Here is a 27,943-nt window from a genome sequence, read left to right on the forward strand (position 1 = left end):
TGCTCGGCTGCTTCCAGCTCTACTCGGCGCCCACTACTGGTGTGGCAGTGATCTCCTCCACTGGCCGACCGTAGCTCCAAGCCGCGCCCTAGACTTCATATGCGTCGCAGCACCTTCGTCTCTTGCTCGGCCTCGCCGTTTCCATGGCACTTAGCCCCTTGAGCTCGCCTTCCTCAACTACGGCAGCCCGGGATGCACTTCTCCCTACCCCCTGCACCTCTCGTCGAGGCCTGGATGAGCAGTAGCCACAGCCACATGCAGCTTCTGGTCGTGCCCCTCCCTGCTGTTCATGTGCAGGAAGCAAGGAGGAAGAAGACCTCCCTCGTGCCAATGACAGGTGGGCCCTCGGGTGAGTTGAAGAGTGCACAAATTCCAAATTTTATGTTTAACTTTGAAAATCCGTACAAAACTGTATAAAATCGTAAAAAGGTAAATGAGAACATTTTGGAATCCTTGGGAAATTGTTTATGCAGTGGATCTATATGTTGGTAGGTTTTAGTGGAAAAGTGTTTTTGTAGAGATTCGTATTTAAAAACTGGTTTAGAAAACAAATGAACTTGCTTCTCTCCATAGTTTTAATTTTAAAAATCCAAAAATGATGAAACTTGTTTTGTTAGTTAGATGTTGTCATACTCTAGCTAAGAAAAATATAAAACTTATATGTTGTTCACTATTTTCTTGGTGTGTTAATTAAAACATGTTAAATAGGAAAAATATGATTGTTTTCCTTGTTATTTTTGGATCTGTAGCTCTAGTGCTCTAAATGGGTTGAACTTTTACAGTAGACCCTCTGTGTGATGCTTAGTGACGGGTACAAATTTCATGATTTATGGTCGATGTATCACTGAGTTAATGATTTAACTTGCTTGATGCACATTAAGTAGTTTTAAATGATTTACAAATAATATATAGATGTAAAAAATGGAAAATGGTGTTCAACTGTCCTTGCATGATATTATAGTAGCTTAAGAAAACTTAATATGGTCATGCATTCACGGAAAATAATTAGTTTTAGATTTAACTTGCTCTCACATGCTTTAGTGCATTAACAATTTGTTCTTTTTGTAGAAATTTATATATAAAATCTGAGCATGTGAAATTTGTACAGTAGTCATGATTGTTCATCACCTATCTCTAGTCCAAATGAGATGTTTACGACACCACCAAAAAATAACATTTATAGGCTAAAAATAACATTTAATATGAATAAGTAAAATCATGTATGTCTCTTGAATGCTTGAGTTGTACCTTGATAACAATTAGGTCCCATTTGTTTCCTTTCATTTTGAGGAATTGGAATCTTACTAATGGAATAGGCTATTTTTTTAGAATGTGACATTCCACCAATTTCTAAAGTCTATACTACTTATTAAGAAGGTAAGAGTAGTCTGCCGTTCTACCTCCTCGTGTTCTGCCTCTCCATGTTCTGCCTCCTATCAATCTACACCGTTCGTTCTATTTCCTAAGCCTCCCGCTTGATGTCTCCACCGTCCCTCATCGCAGTTGCCGCCGCACGAGATGGCTCCACCCCCGCCCGCTAATCGCCCCCTTGCAACTGCCACCGAGGCCGCCAATCGCCCCCAAGAACCAAAGGTTCGAGCTCCGCAGGCGGCAAGCTCCTTCTTCATCCACGCCCTCCCTCCGCCATGGCGAGACGGCGCCGACGACGCTAAGCATGGAAGAGATCGTCGATGAGTGCAAGACCTTCTTCTTTGCCGGCCACGACACCACGTCGCACCTGCTCACCTGGGCCACCTTCCTGCTGAGCACGCACCCGGAGTGGCAGCACAGGCTCCGGGACAAGGTCCGGCGGGAGTGCGGCGACGACAAGGTCCCCACCAGCGACGCGCTCAACAGACTGAAGCTTGTCAACATGTTCCTCCTGGAGACCCTGCGGCTGTACGGCCCGATGTCCCTAATCTAGAGGAAGGCGGGCTCAGATATCGACCTCGGCGGCATCTGGGTACCCGAGGGCGCGATCCTGACCTATGCTTGCGTTGGTTCAATCAGGGCATGCATGGAAAAAGAAGACTGAAATATTAATCCCTGAAAAATCCTAAAATTAGCAGAGCAATACGTCAGTACCAATTCCAAACAAGCAACTGGTCTGCCAACTAAAATGAGCATATTCATTACAAAATGTACAAGCTGATGCAACCAAGAAAGGCCAATCTCACACTGAACATCACTCCATAGTTGGTACAGCATGATTCCTCAGCCTTTCATATTTCATATAAATCATTTCATGTGCACCAGAGCTACTCAAAGCAAAAGCGAGACCACTGTTGTTGCATACTTCACTGCCGTCCCACAAAAAACAGATCAGTTGTTTCTTCATGTACCAAAATGGTGCCGAGAGTGCACTAGGGCAGCGTCAGTTGTTAGTAATATTTTCAGCTGCCCATGTCATAAAGCTATCCTATGAAAATTCCTGCAAACAGAGGTTATGTTTAGAAAGTACATGGAGAAATGGAGAGCTGGTCATTTAAGTGATGGTAGTTGATGGTACCGGAACCATACAATTTGGCTGAGTCGAAACTCATCAGTGTTGTCAAGCTCAAGGTTTGTGTTATCTGTGGGCTCCAACCGCTGGCACTCCTCTAAATCCTTCTTGAAGTCCTCTGCTGACAGATGGGCATAAGCAGCCAGGCAGGGTTTGGTCTCTCTAGGTTCATCTCCACCTCCACAAGAGGTCTGAGACTGACTCAGGAGGAACTCATCACAGAGAGCGAGTCCTTCTGCCAGCTGCACGATTTTAACATGATCATCATGCTAAATTTATAATCTGGTAAAGTTTATTATCATATTCAGAATCATAGATTCATATAGTAGCTTCGCCTCCATATCCCTAAGACCACTGATCCCTCAGAACACAAAGAAGTTTCACCATGACTGATATATACAAGCAGCAAAATTCTTGTCATCTCTGAATTTGCTTTCCAGTTATAAATTTGTAAAATAATGAGCTCATTGATCATTCACTCAAGCCAGATCTAACAGCATCTGCCGTCCACGTGGAGAAGGCAGAGAGCACTCGCCCTTTCCATCCAGTGAGGAGCCACTCGTGATCCTCATTGATCACTATGTATTTGTGGTATTCCTCTTTCACCTTGTCTTTGAACATCTGAACAATGTTCGGATCCAATGGAAGCTGCCTCAGCCCTGCTCGTTCGCTTCTCACCTACCACTGCTTGTAGCTGTGAGGCCGCGACACCCGGTCCACACCCTCACACGCAATGATGTTCATGACACACATTGCTAACCACTGCTCAACCAGCAACCTATTCTGGTTTTCCTGCGGCATAATGGTGTCCATCGCGTCGAACATTGTAGCAAAGTATTAGAGGGCCTCACAGAACCTTGACACAAAGAAAGCCCCGCTGTATGATCCATTGAGGATGTCATGGATGAACACTTCCGGCCTCATGTTGGCGATGTTTTTGAGCACCGTGTCTATGGGGTTTGGCCTGTCGATAGTGACACTCTCATCCATCAAGTTTTTGAAACAGAAATGGGAGATGGCGACAAGCACCTCATCGGGATCTATGTCCAGGTCCTCGGCACAGACCGCCTCTAACTTTGCCAAATAAGTCAATTGTTCCTTGACTGTTGGGCTCACCTTGCCCAGGTACATTCTACTATTTCCAACACTGTGCATGTACATGTTTTTTCTTCTTGTCTTATATGCCTCTTGTCTTATATGCCTGTACTCTGTACACATATTTTCTTTCACCATAAAGCATATGAAAGCCACAAAAGAACCCCACAAATATGCATAAATCATTGCCTTAATGACTCTCTACAAGCAATCTTAGTTGGGTGAGAGGCTACCGACCTATAATAGTAGGAAGAACCTGTACACAGCTGGCCCATTGTCGTTTTCTTTACATGAATTTCATATCAGTTTCCTTGACGATGATGCTGGTTGTGGTTTTTAGAGGTCTTCTTGTTGATACATATGGTTTTGGTAGAATCATCTAAGATGGGTTGGTCTTCAGGTAAAACTTTTTGATTCGGTCCTATTAGATTGGTGTTGATCGTACGACTTCTATAGAGACATTAATGAATCATTTCCAGGTGGCACAATGATACCATGAAACTTAGTTTATTTACCCTTTTTTGCTCTATTTACTTTTGGTCCATTTTATTTTGTTGTACCTCACTTTATTTTGAATTTTCAGGAAATAACTCTTGACCATGTGAAGGCAGTTGACTTTCTTGGAGATGGTTTTGGCGCCACACCAGAGATGAGAAAATGAAACTTGATATAGTCACACCAGAGATGAGCAAATAACTCTTGTTCTTATATGATCTCTTTTCAGCATGTCCAGGCCTTAATTATCTGAAATATGTTCCTTTTTTCGTCAAACCAATGTAGCTTGTTTCATGGGAAGAAGGTGGTTACAAGATTTCTGATTATCCGATGCCGAGAGGAGAGGTAGTGGTTGGCGGACACAGTACAACAAAAGGCTATAGGACTAACTGTATTGTATGTGATATTATGTGAACTTATATATTTGGACTTGTGTGAATTTGTGATATGAACATATATCAATGTTTTGAAATCTGTAATGTATGTGATATTCTGTGTTGCAAGTGATATTATGTGTGTCTAATTTTTCATTTCTGTATTTTTTATTTTTTCTGGAAAAGGGTTAATAACGTGGGTACCCACGTTCTTAATGTTAAGAACGTGGGTACCGTCGAACTTAATGTGCAGTCCTCGTAGACCCACGCAGGACACATAAGTTCAACGGCCACGTGGCCCCGTCGAACTTAACCGTAAGAACGTGGGTACCCACGAACTTATGAGAAAAAATCCGACGGCCCCCATCGAACTTAAAAACACACGTTCTTAATGTTAAGTTCGACGGTACCCACGTTCTTAATGTTAAGTTCGACGGTACCAACGTCCTTAATGTTAAGTTCGACCAAAAATCATCGTCGGCTATATTCGTCGGTAAACCCACGTTCTTACGGTAAGTTCGACGGCTTATTACATTAAGTTCGACGGTTTGTCACCCACGTTCTTTAACCAGTTTCCTGTAGTGAATAGTACAGAATAAACACGAAAATCTGTACCACTCAGCATTTCGGGAAGCCTTCAAGTTGAATTTATAACAAGCAATATCATTTAATACAGAAGCTAAAAATAAACAGGGCAATAGAATTTGACCCGCTTTCTCGCTCTTGATCGCACAACTGATTTCCTATTATTTTTCATCCTCTTCTGCCTTCTTTCAACCACCTTATCCACTACCTCCCCTAAGGCACTACGCTTGCACCTAGGTGTCTGAGGGTCCAAAAGTGCGCTGAATGATGGCGAGGTAATCTTGTCATCAGAGTAAATTGAATCCAAAACAACACCTGTACCAAGAGCCTGCTGTATAACTCACATTTTTTGTTTAACTTATATTTCGTGTTAGAAGTCATGGTAAATATACTTTTAAATTATGTGGTCATTTATGCAGGCCTAATTCACGTGTTATAAAGTTAATTAAATGTTTGGGTACGGAGGTGAAGCCAAACTAGAGGCATATATTGTGCATGAATAATGTTGACCTGGTGGAAGACAAGGACCTCCTGATAGTTGCAAAAGAAGTCGAATATCTTCCTGTGTATGAAAGGTTTGATTAGTATTCTGATTTTCACTATGACTCAAAAATATTTTGACATATTTATATCGTCAATATAATATTAGTGTTACAATGATATTTTGCCACACATATTTTACATATTATAGTGATATTGATCGTTCCATTTTTATGTTTTATACTAATTTTTAACTCCCGTGGCAACGCACGGGCATATACCTATTATCATATAAGCCTATCTCAAATTCATGAAGTGGGAGACGGAAATTGATTCTATAGATTTACATGCTATTTTCTCGATGTATAACTTATAGAATACTCTTCTACTTGCTTCGCTATAACATAAATGTAGTATTTGTGGTAGTTAGAGCAAAGTATTTGTGGTGCTTTACAATAATCTTGTTTGGTAGCTAAATTAAGTAGGATTGCCCACGAACTAAAATTTCTGCATGTATGTTCTCTATTGTGGTGATGATTTAGTAAAGCAAGTTATCTTTTAGGTAGATGTGTTCTACATAAAGGATGTAGTTAACTTCAAAATCTAGCTTTTCCTAAAATTTCATGATCTTAGTATTGATAGTTTAGAAGTTATGCTTTTCACAAGTTCAGTAACTGAATCTGTATAATTGTTTAACAGATTTCAGAGATTGCAATGGTTGCTTAAGTTAATGTTGAAATCAGTTATTGGTGGTCACAAGAAAGTTGTAGATAACTTTATTAACTTACTTGTGTTAAAAACAGACAGCCATAAACCTGATCGTTTAGAAGTTATGCTTTTCATAAGTTCAGTAACTGAATCTGTCCAATTTCGATACAGATTTCAGAGATCGCATTGTTTGCTTAAGTTTAGTTTAGAATCAGTCCTTGTCAATTATAAGAAAGTTGTAGATACTTTTCTTATATTACTTTTATTAAATATTCATGATAATAAACCTGATAGTTTGAGAGTTATGAATTTTACAAAATGGTTGTTGTGTTCTGTCCACTATCAGAACAGATTTCGAAAATTGTATTATTTGATTTGATTAAACATAGAGTCGCTTCTTGGTGATTATAAAAGTTGTGTAGTACTTTTTCTAAGCTTTCCACAAAGTCTTGGATCACTCTTTTTGGTGATATTATGTGTGTCTAATTTTTCATTTCTGTATTTTTTATTTTTTCTGGAAAAGGGTTAATAACGTGGGTACCCACGTTCTTAATGTTAAGAACGTGGGTACCGTCGAACTTAATGTGCAGTCTTCGTAGACCCACGCAGGACACATAAGTTCAACGGCCACGTGGCCCCGTCGAACTTAACCGTAAGAACGTGGGTACCCACGAACTTATGAGAAAAAATCCGATGGCCCCCATCGAACTTAAAAACACACGTTCTTAATGTTAAGTTCGACGGTACCCATGTTCTTAATGTTAAGTTCGACGGTACCAACGTCCTTAATGTTAAGTTCGACCAAAAATCATCGTCGGCTATATTCGTCGGTAAACCCACGTTCTTACGGTAAGTTCGACGGCTTATTACATTAAGTTCGACGGTTTGTCACCCACGTTCTTTAACCAGTTTCCTGTAGTGAATAGTACAGAATAAACACGAAAATCTGTACCACTCAGCATTTCGGGAAGCCTTCAAGTTGAATTTATAACAAGCAATATCATTTAATACAGAAGCTAAAAATAAACAGGGCAATAGAATTTGACCCGCTTTCTCGCTCTTGATCGCACAACTGATTTCCTATTATTTTTCATCCTCTTCTGCCTTCTTTCAACCACCTTATCCACTACCTCCCCTAAGGCACTACGCTTGCACCTAGGTGTCTGAGGGTCCAAAAGTGCGCTGAATGATGGCGAGGTAATCTTGTCATCAGAGTAAATTGAATCCAAAACAACACCTGTACCAAGAGCCTGCTGTATAACTCACATTTTTTGTTTAACTTATATTTCGTGTTAGAAGTCATGGTAAATATACTTTTAAACTATGTGGTCATTTATGCATGCCTAATTCACGTGTTATAAAGTTAATTAAATGTTTGGGTACGGAGGTGAAGCCAAACTAGAGGCATATATTGTGCATGAATAATGTTGACCTGGTGGAAGACAAGGACCTCCTGATAGTTGCAAAAGAAGTCGAATATCTTCCTGTGTATGAAAGGTTTGATTAGTATTCTGATTTTCACTATGACTCAAAAATATTTTGACATATTTATATCGTCAATATAATATTAGTGTTACAATGATATTTTGCCACACATATTTTACATATTATAGTGATATTGATCGTTCCATTTTTATGTTTTATACTAATTTTTAACTCCCGTGGCAACGCACGGGCATATACCTATTATCATATAAGCCTATCTCAAATTCATGAAGTGGGAGACGGAAATTGATTCTATAGATTTACATGCTTTTTTCTCGATGTATAACTTATAGAATACTCTTCTACTTGCTTCGCTATAACATAAATGTAGTATTTGTGGTACTTAGAGCAAAGTATTTGTGGTGCTTTACAATAATCTTGTTTGGTAGCTAAATTAAGTAGGATTGCCCACGAACTAAAATTTCTGCATGTATGTTCTCTATTGTGGTGATGATTTAGTAAAGCAAGTTATCTTTTAGGTAGATGTGTTCTACATAAAGGATGTAGTTAACTTCAAAATCTAGCTTTTCCTAAAATTTCATGATCTTAGTATTGATAGTTTAGAAGTTATGCTTTTCACAAGTTCAGTAACTGAATCTGTATAATTGTTTAACAGATTTCAGAGATTGCAATGGTTGCTTAAGTTAATGTTGAAATCAGTTATTGGTGGTCACAAGAAAGTTGTAGATAACTTTATTAACTTACTTGTGTTAAAAACAGACAGCCATAAACCTGATCGTTTAGAAGTTATGCTTTTCATAAGTTCAGTAACTGAATATGTCCAATTTCGATACAGATTTCAGAGATCGCATTGTTTGCTTAAGTTTAGTTTAGAATCAGTCCTTGTCAATTATAAGAAAGTTGTAGATACTTTTATTATATTACTTTTATTAAATATTCATGATAATAAACCTGATAGTTTGAGAGTTATGAATTTTACAAAATGGTTGTTGTGTTCTGTCCACTATCAGAACAGATTTCGAAAATTGTATTATTTGATTTGATTAAACATAGAGTCGCTTCTTGGTGATTATAAAAGTTGTGTAGTACTTTTTCTAAGCTTTCCACAAAGTCTTGGATCACTCTTTTTGGTGATCTTAAGATTAAGTTATGTATGTTTAAAGTTTGAAGACTGAATCTGTCCAGTTCTGGACAGCAAAGCCTTCGTAGTGTATTTTACCCTTGATAAATATTAAACCAACCTGAGATGTGCATAAATGATTTCTAGACAATTTCATTATATTTCTAGAAAGTCTAGGATCACTTTGTCTGGATACATGAATCTCTAGTTATGAATTTTGAAGTCGCAAGTCTGAATCTGTCCAAATCTAAATAAAACTGTTATTTAACACTATTTTACCTTGTTAAGTATCTAATCACCTTGAAATGAAAATACCAAAATTGTAGAGAATTTCATAAGCTTTTCGAAAAGTATTTTCCCACTATTTTTGGATAAATAACGTGAGCGTTATAATTGAAACAAGCAACTGTTGTGCTGCTGTCCCAAACATGTTGAATGAGAGTGATTGCTCTACTCCATTGGGTTTGTCTTGAATCGACTGCTTGCTTGTTTTGGGTTTTAATTGAACATGAGTAATAATGATAATGACTAATATAATTGGGGTTATATATAAGTAAGTAGTACATGTCTCACTAAGTTAGTGAAGTAATTTTGTTGAGGTCTAATAAGTAGCTTGGCTTAATCAACACTTAGCAATTGCAGTTATATGTTCGGAGAACCAAAATGAATAATGTTCTCTCTTTAGCTTTATGCTAGTCCTATATACTACTAAGTAAGCAATGTCATTTAAGTAGTATAACATATAATGGTGATTAAACTATCTCCTCTTATGTGTTCTCTTGGGTGTGTGCTTGCATGAGAATATTGTGAATGATTGTAAAACCCCGATTAAATGGCTAACCCTTTCTATCTAGGTCTGTCTAAACATATAAGTCATAGAGAACTTATGTGTACTTAACTAGTTTAATAATAGGTAGCCAATGAACGATTAAAGTGAACATGGTAAATGCTTGTACTCGTGATGTCGTGTTTGTGTTGGTTAAATATAGGAAATGTTCGCAGTCTTTCCAGTAATGTTGACTTGTTGTGCCCAATGATGTATAGATAGCTAGCGTTAAAGTATGGATGTTTATGTGTCTTACTAGTTAATGTTAGTTCGCTACCGTGTACTTGGAGTATCTTGTGCTACTTTCATCATATTCATACATATGCATTCTGCGTCTCATTTAGGACCGAGAGATGATGATCGTGCAGGTGATGTGGTGCCAACCACAAGATGCAGTTGGCGGACGACCCAAAGAAGGATGGACTTAACCAGTGGATGCTCGCCAAGCGAGTACCCTCTAGCAGACACTATCTAGTGTGGATTCTAGGCAAGCCCCTGTTTTATGCATAACCGTTTATATATGCTATTTTACTACACTTAATATTTGTAGGTTTGTAATGTGCACTTAAGTGTAGGAGTTGGTTGAAACCCTAGTTGTATGAACTTAGGATTCCTTTTGAGATGGATATTAGTATGCTAGGTCGAGTAGCTGTTATGCTAAATCAGGATCTCGGTAGAAGTCGAGTGATTTTTCTAGCACTTGCGCGAGGTTAGGAATTGGTTGTATCCATTTTTGATAACGGAATGATGATGGTTTGTGGACATGGATCCTTAGGGATGCGCTGTCTATGAGGCAAAATTGGAATAAGAATTAACGTGCGGATACCTGTGTCAAGCGTTTGAACGTACTAAACACATGTCGAGAAATATGGTAACCGGTAAGCCTAGTACCTGAGTGAAGCTGGGCGCGGACTTGATCCCTCATTGGTCCTGAGATGGAGTCTCCCATTCTAGATATGGTGGGTACAAGTGCGGCCACTACACGGCGGCGGCCGGGGTCAGTGGAGCATTGTATGCCAAGGCCGTGAGTCCTGACCGCAAACGGGGGATCGATGGGGACGGTTTACGTGTGTGGGGACGGAGTGCTCTGACATATCGTGTGTTTAGGTTTACCTTGCAAGGTTAAAATTCAATTCGAATCATCTGCTTCTCACAACTAATGAGACTGCTTGATCCATTGTACTGCATTGAGTAAAAAGTGGAAATGAGGTTACTTTCAAAAGGATGTTGATTGGCATAATGTTTGATACCATGTATGGATAGTTAGGTGCTCATCTATTCTAAAATTATTATTCTAGAACTTGATTTTAGACTCAACTAGTGCTTTTGGCAAACCAAGCCCCTGAGCCAAACAACTTCATGGTCTAGAGGTAGAGGAGTAGACTCCTCACATCGGGTAAGTCTATCTGAGTATTAGTATACTCAGTCTTGCTTGTGGTATAATTTTTGAAGGTACTCCTTTTGATGTTGTCACACCCGGTTTTGGAAGGCAACCCGAATGTGAACCATGTACATGCCAGGATCAGAACTCACGTACACAGCGATTACATAATTGGACATCATCACACAAAGCTCAAAGTATATAGCGAGAAGGTACTTTAATTACATCAAGATGCCCAAGACATCCACAGAGTCTAATACATAGTCATAGTCTTTAACATTAATATCAATGTGTAGAAATACGTAACATAGTTGATAAACCTACACACGCAGCTGACTGGGGCTTTGCCACTAAGATAAACTAGAACTCATCGTAGTCCTGAAACTCCTCAAAGTCCTCCATGTTGCCAGCATCTCCTCATGAGCACTGAGTACAGTGAGGACAACCTGGGGTGGGGTGGTTTGTAAAGCAAGGGTGAGTACACATCAACATACTCAGCAAATGTCCCATTGGCTAAAGAGACTAGCTATATGTGGAGTTAAGGTTAAGTAGTTGCTTTATTTGGTCAAGTTTTATTACTATAAGTAGAGCCAAATTTTAGTAATAAACCCAGTTATTACCCAGAAGCACTACCTCCAAGAGGAAATACCATAGATCAAAATTATAACCATCATGGCTAACCATCATCATAAAAGTAACCAAAGTTCTTCTAATCAAAGAGGATCCTAAGGCCGCTCATAACCGTGAGCACGGCTGATATACCAGTTTCTAACACTCTGCAGAGGTCGCACACTTTACCCACAAAGTCGTGATTCCCTTTCTGCCCGGGGTTCTAGCCTCCCCATTGATCACTACCAAGTGACCTAGCAGGGTCTCACTACGTAGCCTTTACAAAGATTCCCTAGAGGTCATAGTCACCCGTTATGTTTCTCCAGTTTGATAAACACAGTACATCTCCCCAAAGGAAGGGTGACTAACAAAACCAAATCAAGAACCTCTTTAACCAGCCTCAACAGAGCAAGTATTATGCTCAGACCCCATTGACGGCCCTACGGCGAAGCCAACTACTCCTCTGGTTCCTCTAATTAATTAGCTAAGGGTGTCCCATTCCACCCTCATGGTTGCACTATTATCCTGAGTTGTCACTCCCCCAAACAGGTCCTTACAGAGAGGTACTCAGGAAATAGCCTGAGTCCCCTAAAGTAATCACAAGAACATCATTGGGATAACTTCATCGTATCATAAGTATTCACATCATGTTCATTGATTAAGTTTAAGCAAGAGCATAATGCTAATCATTATGACCCAGAAGGTAAACAAGGATATGGTAAATATAGACTAGTCAATCCTTAAGTTTCAATAATGTAATGCGGGACAGTAAATTATAGAATAAGTAGGACATAATAGGTCTGAGGACACTTGCCTTCACTAGGTTGTTGCTCTGGAAGATCTTCGGCAACACACTCAGGAACCATGGGCTGCTCGTTATCTAAGTAAAGCGATCATACATTCAATACATTTGGAAAGTACAAATGAACAACACATCAAACATGTACAATCAACTGAACACAAGTTGATAAAAATACCTAGAGTATGTAGGGTAGACTTAAATGCTAGGGTTTAACATAATTAGAAATCAGTAATTCCTTAGACATTATGGATTATATAGCTTAGTTCTACTAACTTTAGTGAGACACACAATTATACCAGAAATCAATTCTTACATGGCACATTATTAATCCCACAACATTAAATGTTCATTTGCAACTAGGGTTCTCCGTTTTATTTATTTAATAAACAAATGAACTAACACATACACTAACGTCTAGTCTAAGTGTAAAAATTAGAGTGTACAGACTGTGTATGGACATAATTTATTTGAACAGTGAATATTCCTATGAACATTTTGCAATTTGAATCACTAAATTTGGAGTTCATATGAAAAAGATATGAAATAAACAAGTTTTAAAATTTGAAATATGAAAATAAGTCTAATTCTGTAATTATTTAAAAGCACAGGGGCTGTTTAAAAGAACACAGGGGCCTACATGCGAAAACCAGGGACAACGGGTTCTATTACCTGGAAACTCAGGGGCTCTTTAGCTAAAATTACACGCGAAGGGGTATCGGTTCCGCTCAGTCGTTAGATCTAAATCAACGGCCGAGATTAGATCCGTGGGCAAGCGCACGGGCACTGGCGCGCAGCGAGTGCTAACAGGTGGGCTTAGGGCATCAGCGAACCAGGGCGGGGCTGACAGACCGGACCCAGCGGCAGGGGCGCAAGTGAGGGGGAAGAGTGGGGAACGGTCGGATCTAGATCGGAGGGCTGAGATCAGATCGGCTCTAATTAAATCTAAATCGCCAGATCTCGGACGGACGCCCAAGATCCAACAACCGCTGGTCGGACCTGAGCACAGTGGCGCCGCTCGGTCTCGCGACGAGGGTTCGCTGGAGATGAGGGGGATGGCCACGGCGGGGTTCTAGGGTCTTAGGGAAAGGGTAAGGCACATTCAGGGCGACACGGCAAACACAATCGTGGGCATCACGCTGGCGCGGGAGCACTAGAGGGTGCAGACTGCGGTGGAAAGGTCCCACGGCAGCGCAAACATACTCTGGTGAGCAATTGCGCGACGACTAGGGCAATAAACGGGGAAATAGAGGCATGGGGAGGTTGCATACCACAAGCGCAGACCTAGGAGCGCCTGGGGATGGCGGAGAGGCGGTGAAGTCCCGGGTTGACGGCGACGAACTCTGGCTGCATGGGAAACACTCCGGTGAGCGCGGACCGAGCAAACCAGTGGGGCTGGGGCGAACCGAGGGGTGTCCCGAGCTGCTGACGGCGAGGTGGAACTCACCGGGGCAACGGACGCGACGCGGGCGCAACGAGAGTCGCAGAACGGCAGCGGTCCCTGGTGAGCGGCGATGGAGCTTGGCTGGTCGCGTGCATAGGGTGAGAGAGGGGGCGAGAGAGCTGGTTGAGGGTGCAAATGAGCAGGGGGAGTGGCCGAGTGGTGTGCGGGCTTCTAAAGGGGTGAGGGCGTGCAGAGGTGGCCGGAGAACACGCTGTCGTGGGCGCGTCCGCGGCGGGGGAACGTGGGCGAGAGGTTAAGGACACGGAGGGGATTGACGGATGGGGTCCGCGAGGCAAAGAGAAAGAGCGCGCGCATTGGAAAGAAACAGCGCCGACAGGGCCGCCCCATAGAGCAACGAGAGAGAGAGGGAGAGAGAGAGCGCAAGTTGGCGCTGACAGGCAGGACCCGCGTGTCAGGCACTGAGGGCACGCGGGCGTGGGCGCGCGCGATGGGCCTAATGGGCCGACTTGGGCTAAAATTGCTTTTCTATTTTCTATTGAATTTCTAATTGCTTTTCTATTTATTTTCTCTAGGGTTTTCAATTCAAATTCAACTCCAGTTTCAAATTCAAACCAAATCAAACATGTGCAACAATTCAAAGAATATTTGGAGCTCAACATGATGCAACATTTCATGACTCATATGGTTTGGACAAAATAAAATAAATAATCCCTCTCTAATTAAACTAATTTCTACAAAAAAGAAAAGGAGAGGGTGAAACTAGAGAGAGCGAAGAGTAACACCTAAATTTGGTTGGTAATTAGCAAGAAATTTTATACCCCCAAATTCAGGGTGTTATAGAAGTTTGGTTGATAGTGTGACTTGGCCTTCATCCCTGGCACCGGGATAGATGGTCGAGAGGGTTACTGCTTCTGCAGGAGAGGACCAGGAGGAGTAGCGTGGCCAGGCTTCCCCATGTTACTCGGTTTTCTCCATTAGTTATTTCCGCTGCACTAAAAACTATTGTTACTGCTTTTGAAACTCCGATAATGTAATCACTACTAATACTTCTTAAATTTGAGGTATTATGCTTTATTATATTTCCCTGTGCCTCACCTTCGAGTGAGCTAGTGGTATTCGATCCTTGGTAAGTGGCTCTATCGGACGAGATCTGAAGAACTACACGGTTTATTCTGGTTTAAGTGTGTTGCTGCCTTTAATGGTGCGACGTGGGCAATTAAACTGGAATAATTCGGGTGGTTCTGCCACAGCTGGTATCGGAGCGATTACCACTTCTGAGAAGTCAATAAGTCATGAATACCAACTTTTAAAAGTAAAAGTTGCTTAGAAACCAATGTTGGATAGATGTCAGGACGATCAGGATAGACCTAGGACGTGAAGCCTTAGAAAATAGATGGGTAGCTAGGTGGCTATATCTATGTAGGCCATAAAGACTGTTGGGACCATGCTTCGTCGCCGAAGGTCCTGCAGAAAGAGACAGCTTCGACTGAAGCTGCCCGTACGTGACGCCGAAGGTATCATTCATGAAGCTTTGATAATACAACATATCTGAAGGTGAAGGGACGAACCGACTTAAAGATAGAATGACCTTTTAGTCCATAAAGGTCTGAGTCAATGTTGTAAACTTTTATGAGGGGCATAATTGTAATTCCTCACAGGCTGTGTCCTGTGCCTATAAATAGTGAACAGTATTCCTTTACTGTTCACGCTTTCTGGTAATTGCAATCGCATCATTCAGGAATTATTCTTTGCCAAGGCAGAGGTATAAATGTATCTAATATTTGAGTACATCAACATGATTTGATATGAAAATGATGTTGTTCATTTATAATTTGCTTGTCTTTAATGTTTCATATCTTGTATTATTTCGTACAATCTATTAGAGTTCAATTACAAAGATTCGACCTTCGTTATTGTATCGTCTTTAACCTTCGTCCGAAGTGCATTAAATCCTTAAGGAAATAATGTTTCAACGGACGAAGGGCATTAACATTTAACATTTTATGTTGCCTTGTTCTTAATTCATAGCATTTGAGAACAAGTCCCCAACTTTGGCGCCCACCTCCGGTGAACTCACTTCCACTTTTCTGAGCTGATGGCTTCGTTCAATATTCAAGCTGGAGTTGCTTCGGTTCCGAAGCTGGTACTCCCGATAACAGGCGGTTCATGTTCAGAACCAGCCAACAAGAAGCAGAAGAAGGAAGCACAGACAAGGGTACAGCATGTCGGGGTGCAAGGACCCTTCATCAAGTCAAGATGGTCTCACATTCCTATTACCTTTTCCCAAGAGGACCTTCAACTCAAGGATTACCCACACAATGATGCTATGGTTATCTCTTGTGTTATCAAAGGATTTCTGGTCCACAATGTTTTGGTTGATACAGGCAGTGCAGCTGATATCATATTTGCTAAGGCCTTCAGACAGATGCAAGAGCCCGAAGATAAAATTCTTGATGCCACACATCCCCTCTGCGGCTTCGGAGGAAGGCAGATTGTAGCACTCGGCAAAATCTCAATGTCAGTGGCCTTCGGATTCATTAACAACACAAGGACTGAACAAGTTATGTTTGATATTGTCGACATGGAGTACCCTTACAGTGCAATCATTGGTCGTGGTACTCTTAATGCCTTCGAAGCAATTTTGCATCCAACTTATCTTTGCATGAAGATACCTTCGAACCAAGGGCCCATTGCTATTCATGGAAGTCAAGAAGCTGCCAAAAGGGCCGAAGGAAATTGGACAGACTCAAAAGCAATCCATAATATAGATGGAACTGAAGCTTGTGAGCAATACAAGTTCAGAAGGGAAAAAGCTGCTTCGGCTGACCAGCCGAAACCCATGCTCCTATGTGAGGATATAGCAGAGTAGAAGGTGCTATTGGGATCTCAATTGTCTGAAGAGCAGGAGAAAATCTTGATAAGGTTTCTGTTCAACAATAAAGATGTTTTTGCTTGGTCAGCTAATGATCTTTGTGGAGTTAACAGGGATGTTATTGAGCATTCGCTCAATGTTGATCCATCCTTCAGGCCCAGAAAGCAGAGGCTTCAGAAAATGTCTGAAGACAAGGCCGAAGGTGCTCGGAATGAAGTAAAAAGACTCCTCAGTGCCGGAGTTATTAGAGAGGTAAAATACCCAGAATGGCTGGCTAACACTGTTATGGTGAAGAAGGCCAATGGTAAATGGAGAATGTGTATCGATTTTACTGACCTCAATAAAGCCTGTCCGAAGGACGAGTTTCCATTGCCAAGGATAGATTCCTTAGTTGATGCAGCAGCTTCATCAGAGCTTATGAGTTTGCTGGATTGCTATTCAGGCTATCATCAAATATGGATGAAGAAGGAAGATGAACCAAAAACCAGCTTCATAACCCCTAGTGGGACATATTGCTACCTTCGGATGCCTGAGGGGCTTAAAAATGCTGGAGGAAGTTTCAGCAGAATGACAGCGAAGGTCCTTCACTCTCAGATAGGAAGAAATGTGCTAACTTATGTTGATGATATCATTGTAAAAAGCACGAAGCAAGATAACCACATTGCTGATTTGCAGGAAACCTTCGCTAATTTTAGACAGGCTGGTCTAAAATTGAATCCAGAAAAATGTGTCTTCGGAGTAAAGAAGGGGAAATTTCTCGGTTGCCTAGTCTCAACAAAGGGAATCGAGGCTAATCCAAGCAAAATCGAAGCAATACTTTGAATGGAACCACCAAGTACAAAAAAGGGGGCTCAAAGATTGACAGGAAGGCTGGCGTCTCTCAACAGATTCATATCCAGATCAGCAGAGAGAAACTTACCATTCTTCGAAGTGCTGAAGACAGCTGAAGTCTTTCAATGGGGACCAATCCAGCAGAAGGCCTTCGAAGAGCTGAAGCAGTATTTGATAGATCTAACAACATTAACTCCACCTACACCAGGAGCTCCTTTGTTATTATATGTGGCAGCTTCGCACTCAGCGGTAAGTGCAGCACTTGTTCAGGAGAAGCTTGAAGGCCAAGTTAAGAGGCAGGCCCCAATATATTTTGTATCCGAGGTTCTTAGTTTATCAAAGAAAACTTATACAGAGTTGGAGAATGTACTGTATGCTGTCTTGATGGCCTCCAGGAAGCTTCGACACTATTTTCAAGCTTACAACATAATTGTTCCTTCTTCACAACCTCTGAAGGATATTATGAGGAACCGGGAAGCTACTGAAAGGATTGGAAAATGGGCTGCAGAGCTCAATGAATTTTGTATTGATTATGTTCATAGATCTTCGATTCAGTCCTAGGCGTTAGCAGACTTCATTGCTGACTGGACGCCAGGGGCTCAGGAGGAAGAAACAAATAAAGACGCCGAAGCATGGACAGTGTTTTGCGATGGGTCTTGGGGAACCTTCGGAGCGGGAGCGGCTACTGTGTTGGTTTCACCTTCCAAAGTTAAAACTTGTTATGTGGCAAGACTTGATTTTAGTTGCACAAATAACATCGCCGAGTATGAAGCTTTGCTTTTGGGTCTTCGGAAACTAAAGGCAATGGGAATCAGAAGGGCCATTCTTAAAACTGATTCTCAAGTTATTTCTGGTCATATTGATAAAAGTTACAAAGCAAGAGACCCGAAGCTTGAAAAGTACCTAGATACAGTCCGAAGGATTGAGGCTTCCTTCGAAGGTTTCTCTGTCAAAAATATTCCTCGTGGAGAAAATGAATACGCTGATCTATTGGCTAAGTCAGCAGCCTAGAGGCTACCTATACCTTCGGAAGTATTTTTTGAAACAATAAAAGCACCTTCGGTCGAGCTTCTTGAAAGAGCAATCCTTAACATCTCCCCTGTTTATAGTGAAGATTGGAGAACTGAGATCATCTCTTTCCTTCAGGGTAATTTTCTTTCAGACGATGAAGCTTATAACAGGAGAATAGAAGCAAGAGCTCGACCATATGTCATAATAGAAGGGGAGTTATACAAGCGCGGGGTCTGTTCCCCATTGCTCAAGTGCTTATCCAGATCCGAAGGTATAGAATTAATGAAGGACATACATGCAGGTCTATGTGGATCTCACATTGGATCTAGGCCCTTGCTTGGGAAAGTTTTTCGCCAAGGGTTTTATTGGCCAAAGGCAGCTTCGAATGCAGCGGATTTAGTTCAAAAGTGCGAAGGTTGTCAGAAATGTGCAAGAGATCAAAAACAACCTTCGTCTTTAACTCAATTAATACAACCCACTTGGCCGTTACAAAGGTGGGGTCTGGATTTGCTAGGTCCATTACCACCGGCACAGGGGAACTTAAGATATGTGGTGGTGGCAGTGGAATATTTTTCCAAATGGATTGAGGCGAAGCCCTTAGCCACAATAACTTCATTTACTATTCAAAAGTTTTTTTTGGCAAAACATTGTTTGTCGCTTCGGAGTGCCGAAGGCTATCACTGTGGATAATGGGACACAGTTTGATTCTGAAGCCTTCAGAGAATTTTGTAATCAAATTGGCACGAAGATCCATTTTGCATCAGTCCGACACCCAGAGTCAAATGGACTTGTCGAAAGAGCCAATGGGATCATAATGACAGGAATAATGAAGTCAATCTTCAATCAGCCCAGGGGAAAGTGGCCAGATGAGTTAATCAAAGTGGTGTGGAGTCATAACACAACCATGTCAAGATCAACAGGCTTCACACCCTTTAAACTATTATTTGGTGACGAAGCAATAACCCCAGAAGAGGCCAAAACAGGATCAATAAGGACAGTAGCTTCGGCAGAGAGCGAAAACAAAGCTGATTGCTCTGTAGAAAAAGATGCTATTGAAGGGATCAGACTTCAAGCTGTGGAAAACATCAATAAATATCAAGCTGAAACAATAAAATGGCGTGATAGAAAGGTCAAGCTGAAGAACATTGAACCAGGACACTTGGTACTTCGAAGAGTAGCTAACCCTGAAACAGTAGGCAAATTACAGCTGAAGTGGGAAGGCCCCTTTTTGGTAGTATCTTCGTCAAGACCCGGTTCCTACAGATTGAAGGATATGGACGGCAATGACATTCCTAGATCGTGGAATGCGGATGAGCTTCGGCGATATTATGTTTAGTTCGATGTAAATTTTTATATTCTTTTTTGTGGCACCCTTTTCCTTTCCAAAGGGGGAGAAAGGTTTTTAATGGGGCCACAACATGTAATTTTTCTTTTCCTTATTTCAATTCTATAAGAGCGATATCCCCCAAAAATGTAAATGTAAAAGCTGAGAACGCACCTTCGAGTGCAAAGAAAAAAGAAAAGAAAACAGGGAGAAGCTCAAAAGTCGTTCCTAAGGGAATGCAGAGCTTACAGCGAAAAATAAACGCTGATTCCGCCGAAAGTAAAAGGCGAAGAAGCTCCTAAGGGAGGCTTACAGCGAAAAGTCAACGCTGATTCCGCCGACAGTAAAAGGCGAAGAAGCTCCTAAGGGAGGCTTACAGCGAAAAGTCAACGCTGATACACCGAAAAGTAAACGGTGAAGCCGAAAAGTAAACGACAAAAAGATTTTTATCATTCTTGAGGGGATGAAGGGCCGTGCTTATGGTTTTTTGAAAATGTGTCCTAATATTCATTTGCACATTACATGTCATCATGTCATTTGCATTCATAAACATCCATTTAGACATATATAGAATCATCATCATACTACACAAAAAAGACAGGTGTTTCAGAAAATAAGGAAAAGATTCGAAGGAAAAATTTTCTATGCTTCGTTGTGTACGAAAAGAAGGGAAGGTGTTTTTCGCCTTCGGCTCAAAAGAGAGGTTTCGTCCACAGCAAAGTAGACTGAATGCGGATAAGGGAGACATGATATATTGCAAAGTATGTACAAATTTACATGAGTTATTCCATATCCATATTACAAGAGTTTCTCCAAGAATTTTTGCAGGAAAGCACATTATAAGCAACTTTAAGCTTCAGCTAAGGCTTCGTCTTCAGTTTTGTCAAACTTCAGCATTGTCAATCTTCAGCTTCGTCATCCTGTATATACCAAACAGCAGAGTAAGAAAGGTACAAATTTCAAAGGAGAAGGTAAAAGTAACAAACATAAGTTTCTTACCGGCTTAAGATGGCTTCGAGCTTCGTCGCCTGCCATTTTCCGCCCGCCACTTACCCAGATCTGGGTCATGAATCTATTTCCGATGCTTCTGGCTAAGCTTGGGATATCTATCAAATCCGAAGCTGACAAGCTGAAGTTTGGTCTGTTCACAATGTTTCCATGTGTGCAGCCAGCCTTCAAAAAAGCAGTAGTTGTACCCCGAGAAGCTACCAGGGCGCAGAAGTCGGCGTGCCCACCAATAACTTCGTCAAGGGCATCAACTTCGCCTTCAATATATTCTAATGTTCTTGGCAGATTTTCAGCTGAAGGTGTAAATTTCGAAGAGCTAGCTCCGACAGAGTGAAACACGTCCTTCAGCCGCTGCACACATCGGCTGCCGAAGCTTAAGCATTTCTCCTGAAGTTCTTTGAAGGATTTCTGCAAATTTGAGTATTTATCCACTTCAGTTTTCAGGCTTGCTTCAAGATATTTCTTTTCTTGCTCGAATTTTTCTGATTGTCGGAGCAATTCATTCTTTAATTTGTCATTCTCAGTTTGGACTTCAGCCAAAGAGCCTTCCATGGTCTGAATAATAAAATCCTTCTTTTCTAATGCACCTTCGTGCTCTTTGACCATGATTTCAAGGTCTTGGATTATGAAGTCTTTCTTTTTCAGATTGGCTTCGTGATTTTCAACTTTTTCAGCCAAATCTTGAATGACGGCTTTTTTTCTCTTCTTCCAGATCGTGTTGCATTTTTAGAACCTTGCTTAATAATATGCTCTGTCAAAACGATCTTCGTTAGAACGCGACCTAAAAGATAGTAATAATAGTAATAAAATAACAAAAATATTTGTTACATTGAAGTTAGCATAAAGCAAGCTTCCGGCGATGTGGTGTCGTTGATAACGGCACAAGTCCGCTTCCAGCTTCGGCAAGCCAATGCTTTTGGAAAGGGTTCTAACAATTTTGGCCTCGGTGCGGTTCTAAAGGCATCTTAGTTTCCCTTCGTTCACCCCACCAAATAGCATAGCCCCTGATTTATATCCGCAAGATATGGCATATTTTTTCAACTCCTCTTTCTCAGCGTCTGTTAACTCTTGTCCAAGCAGATCTTGAAAGTTAAAATCTTCTTCTTCAGAAATTTCATCAATTTGCTTTTTCCCCTCTTCAGTTGCCGTGCTCACCGCAGCTGCAGTAGTTTCTTCTTCAGCCATTTTCAGGAGTATATTGTCAATAACCTCAAGTGTAGTTTCCAGGTTCGACTCTTCGGAGGTCCTGGCTTCGGCCCCGGTAGCTTTGGTTTTGCCGGTCTCAGCTTCATTGATTTCCACTTCAGTAGCTTCGGCTGCGGCGCCTTCGGCTTCGGCAATCTCGGCAGAGACAATTTTTGACACCGTCGCCGGTGGCGGTGTCTGATGGATCACATCTGTCACTTGAATAATTCTCCGTTTTTTCGGCTTCACAGGACTTTTTGCTGCTGAAGCTGCCTTGTCCCTCTGAAAAAACTTCGTCAGTTCCAGTGCCAGTGGACTTAGCCTGATAGGCAAGGGTTCAGTCATTACCTTCATAATCTCTTCTACTTCAACAGCAGCAGGAGAAGCAGGAGTATCTTCTTCTCGGACCGGTGTTTCCGGCTCTAGGGATGCACTTTTTCTCTTTCTTGTAGCGGCCACCTTCGGCTCAGGATTTAACTCTTCAGCGCTAAGATTTTCAGAATCTTTCTTTTTCTTTTTGGCTACCTTGACGACTTCTTCGTCAGTAGCGCTGGCAATCCTTTTTCGCTTCGGGCCTCCAGCATCTCCGCCCAGTCGGCCGTAGTCAGCATATTCAAATCCTATGGCATCAAGCACCCTGTTCAGCCTTCGTTTCGGCCGAGTGCCGAAGGCCGCTGTCATCAGTTGGTCCTCTTTTTTAGAGTAATTTCCAAGAATTTCATTACTCATTATTTCAATTGTATCAAGCCATTCTTGGCAGGGTACTTTAAAATATTTCTTGAACTTATAATAGTAGGGCAGTCGGACGAGTTCCCCCTCTTTCTTTTCCCCTTTAAGCTTCGGCATTGTCCACTCTTTCATAGATGGAAAAACTCTGAAGGCCAGGAATTCTTGCACTAAATCTCTAGTGCCAATATGTTCTGCTATAATTTTGAATTCGCCCAGTGCAGCCCAAGTTGGACCTTCTACTGCCATTTTGCATCGGGGTCTTGTTTCTCCGAAGATTAATTCAAGAGGGCTCTGAACCAGCTTCTCTTTGTCTTCGTCAACTTTGACATAAAACCATTCTGATTTCCAGCCTGCCGGCCATTTGCTTCGGTAGCTGATCACGGGAAACTTCGTGGTTTTCCGATAAGCAAAATTATAGCAACCAAAATTTTCATGCAATCCATCTTTTCTGGCCTTAGTTTGGTAATGCAGCTCATGAACTCGACAGAAGCTGTCGGCAAACGGCTCCACCGCCTGGCTTCGGAGAGCCTAGATATAGACGCTGAGCCTGACAATTGCGTTGGGAGTTAGTTGGTGAAAGTAGATACCAAATCTTTGCAGCACATCAGAGATCATCCTATTTAAGGGGAATCTCAACCCAGCTTTTAGAAAGCTCTTGAAAATAACTATTTCATCTTTTTCTGTCTTCGGGGAAGTTTCTTCCCCCCCCCCCCCGAAGCCAAGCAGCTTCTTCTCATTCTCACTAAAATAGCCCGACTTCACCATTTTGGAGAAATCAGCCTTGGAAACAGTCGACTTTCCGAAGTCCAAATGGCTGGGCTTGCTTGGTACGGCAATATGATAATCATCATTGGAATCAGCTTCCTCAATATCTCCTTCTTCCACTTCGGCAGCAACTTGTTCTGTATCGGCAACAGTTTGCTCTGTCTCGGCAGTGCGGATTCCTTCCGAGGTCACCAGTCCGGATCGTTGCATCGCTTCGGAGATAGGAACAGTCTCCGCTCCTTCGGCTTCGCCTTCCTCACGCTCAACTCTAGCGGTAGAGCGCACTCTGGCCATTTAATTCTGAATTTTTTGGGAACTAAAAAAACTTTCTCTCCTGAAGCTTTTTTCCGACGAAGTAGGCTTTAAACTGGAGCTTCGTCTGATTGCGAGAGTCAAGCTTCGGCTATGGTTAAAAATTTTGGCAGCAAAACAGTGCAATAGCAATGAATGCTGTGGTAACTTCACACCTACCCGTCTGTTTATATAGTAATGCAGGTAAGAAGGTGAATCGTCAGGATTTTTACACCAGGCAAACAGCTGCTCACACCCACTGCGCGGTGGACCACAGAGACCAAATAGTAACCCTGCAGGGTGGGACCGCTATCGTTTCTCGACAACGAGCTCAGGGAAGGTGTTTTTCGGACCTTCGGCTTCCTGAAGCCTAAGAGACTTTTTTCACGGATCAAGCTCGTTACGAAAAATGATCTAGCACCGCGAAGGGGCTACTGTTGGGACCATGCTTCGTCGCCGAAGGTCCTGCAGAAAGAGACAGCTTCGACTGAAGCTGCCCGTACGTGACGCCGAAGGTATCATTCATGAAGCTTTGATAATACAACATATCCGAAGGTGAAGGGACGAACCGACTTAAAGATAGAATGACCTTTTAGTCCATAAAGGTCTGAGTCAATGTTGTAAACTTTTATGAGGGGCATAATTGTAATTCCTCACAGGCTGTGTCCTGTGCCTATAAATAGTGAACAGTATTCCTTTACTGTTCACGCTTTCTGGTAATTGCAATCGCATCATTCAGGAATTATTCTTTGCCAAGGCAGAGGTATAAATGTATCTAATATTTGAGTACATCAACATGATTTGATATGAAAATGATGTTGTTCATTTATAATTTGCTTGTCTTTAATGTTTCATATCTTGTATTATTTCGTACAATCTATTAGAGTTCAATTACAAAGATTCGACCTTCGTAATTGTATCGTCTTTAACCTTTGTCCGAAGTGCATTAAATCCTTAAGGAAATAATGTTTCAACGGACGAAGGGCATTAATATTTATCATTTTATGTTGCCTTGTTCTTAATTCATAGCATTTGAGAACAAGTCCCCAACAAAGGCTATTACTACTACTATTAGGAAGGATGCTGTAGAAGCACCCGAAAAAGTAGTTAGGTCTGAGAAGACGTTTAGAATGAGCATGCATCATGACTGTCGCATCATAATTGTCTCTTGTGGATCAACATGCTTTTCTCACCTTTATTCCAATAACAAGAAATTGTGAGTGATGTAATGTATTGCTATGTTATGAACTATAAGAAATGCCATATCTCTTGTCTAATTAGTAAGTCTTGCTAGGTTGCATTATGTGTTTTTCTTGCCTTGCTATCTAGGTGGTATTGTAAATGTTCAACCCTTTTTGCTAAAAAAAGTGTTGTCTCTTCTGCTCATGAAAGACCCCCCCCCCTCCAAACAACCTTGAGTTTAGCAAGTGAAACCTCTTTAAAAAAATCATGCTCGTGTTGGTGTTTTCTAGCCCTTGTGTGTTTACCCTTGAATTTACACCTACACAACTTGTATATTCCTATAGCTTGACTCCTAGATCGACCAAAGCTTCCTTGTGCACTTGTTTATGTCAAAAAAATTGGTTTACTCTCTGTTCACGCAAACCATATCTAGCCTCAAATTCTTTTTGGAAACATGGTCCAAAATCCTCATTAAATTTTCCTCTGCTCAACCCAGAAGCCATCTAGGTTGATGACCTCTCTTTTCACCTGGATCTAGTAAATATTTACCGTTGTGAATCATGTTGTGGCTTTATCATCTGAATCTTCGGATCTTTCATTGATTCTACCCCGTTATCTGGTTATCTGTTATAACCCGTTTGCAAGTATCTGATATGGATCCGTCTCATATCTTATTTCTGGTCACCCTCAAACCCTTTCTCCAAGAATCATAACGTCGCTTTATCAACTATATCTATAAATGACATATCCATGTGGATTAATGAATTTTGCGGTTGTCTTTGATTCTCTCATGTCTCTGCAAGTTTATCAATTTGATCTCCTGGTTGGTTCCTTCTCATATCAAATCTCGTACTAATATCTAGCCTAATAATCCCCAAGATGATCATAAAATACTTCTCAGAGTTGAAGAAAATTCTCATGTGATGCTTTTTGCCAGCAATCTTTGCTTCAACTCCGATCACATTCTTATTTTGTGAGCCATATTCTCATAGGCTCCATCTATCTGTGTTATGTGGATTTCTTATTGATTACATTTGGTAATGGTGTTATGACTAATGACTGATGGTGCCGCGACGAAATCGAGAGCCTCCTATGGGTGCAGCACACATAAGGTTGAGCTGCTCGGCACACGCTGGTATCGTGGTTAATATTTGTGATCCATTACGAGACTATACCGATGTGCTATCTTTTGTGGACATTATCTCATAGTGATCACTGCATTTTGTCTCGATATGTCACGATATTCGGTCCAAATCTATCTTCCGTATCTTGTCAGATGACTTCTCATGAATTTGCATCTATCTTCAGTCTAGGAGTTACATGCTTCTCCACCCTTAAGGGTCTTTGTCCGAATCTTGGGATGAGATTCTTTTAAGGGGGGAAGGCTGTGACACGCCTGGTGTTCATTTCAGGTTATGTCGAGAGATTAATCCTATGCTTGGACGCTCAGTGAAAATTTCTATCTCTTGATCACGTCTATCTCCTTTTTATCAAGTTAATCGTGAATGTTTCACCAAATTCCGAGTTAATTGATCTTGAGAAAGGCTAGATTTGGAGTCTGTTAAAACTTTTGTTTCTTGAAGCAAATGAAAATTCGAAAGTCAATCTCGTCTCGCAAATCCCGTCCAGACTCATTTATTCGGTCTCTCGACAGTTGTGATGTCATTCGATCTATGTCTGAATCCTCTTTCTTGATATTCGGTCTATGTCCAATTACGTAGTCCGAATCCGCATTCTCCAGTGGAATCTCTGTTGTGTCAACCTCTAATTAATTCTTATGCAAATTGACTTGTTTTCTCTACATCATAATTCATTTCTATCTATCATGTGTATTCTAAAGATTTTTAGAAGTTTGAACGAAATACTCACATGAAAAGATAAATCATACGCTTGCTTGAGACTGTTCGATTAAGTAAAAGCAAATTTAAAAATTTAACCAATTTATGCCAACTTTTCCAAAACACTCTATATTAACTCTACAACAAAAGTTATTAAGGGTTCATGTAAAGAAAATATCAAGAAAATGCCTCCTTCGGCCTGAAATGTCAGTTTAAAAGCCTTATAATGATACTACTTTGACCAACATAAACTCTCTATTTCTAATCACAATATGAGGTTTGACCTTGAACAAAAGTTGTAGAAAATATGAAATGCAACAAAATTTATATTTAAACCAAGCCTTGATTCAATTTCTAAGTATCTCAAACAGTGCTATCAAGACAGAATAAAAATCTGATTTCAAGATTTGAATTGTTCTAAGTCTGGAATCAGTATTGTTCGTATTGACGTCTCGCGTTCCCAAATTTTTTTCAACAACTCAAGTTTTGCCAAATATAGAAATTATTAATAACTACTAGAGGCACAACATATTAAAAGATAGCATTCATCTGATCCAATTTGACATATTTTCACACTCAGTTTTCACAAGTTTCCACTGATTTCTAAGCCATTGACAAACCAATTTTCGTGGGTCTATAACTTTCTAACCACTGCCTGAATCACCTCAAGTTCTGTATAAAATTTGTAGAGTATAGATCAAGGAAAATATCTTGTACATTGATCGAGGTCCGATTCCAAAGAAAGTGACGAAAACGGTCGTCCAATGCGTGTTCCTTTCTGTGTCTCTGAGGAAACTGGTGCTTTGCAGCAGGCGCCCATGCCCACCAACGCTACAACGCCCGTGCCCTAGGCTTCATATGCATTACAGCACCTCCGTCTCTTGCTCGGCCTTGCCGTTTCCATGGCACTTAGCCCCTTGAGCTTGCCTTCCTCAACTTCGGCAGCCCGGGATCCACTTCTCCATGCCCCCTGCACCTCCCGTCGAGGCCCGGATGAGCAGCAGCCGCAGCCACATGCAGCTTCTGGCCGTGCCCCTCCTTGCTGTTCACGTGCAGGAAGCAAGGAGAAAGAATACCTCCC

Source organism: Zea mays, chromosome 7, assembly GCF_902167145.1.
Source record: "Zea mays cultivar B73 chromosome 7, Zm-B73-REFERENCE-NAM-5.0, whole genome shotgun sequence".
In the NCBI taxonomy this organism is placed as follows: Eukaryota; Viridiplantae; Streptophyta; class Magnoliopsida; order Poales; family Poaceae; genus Zea; species Zea mays.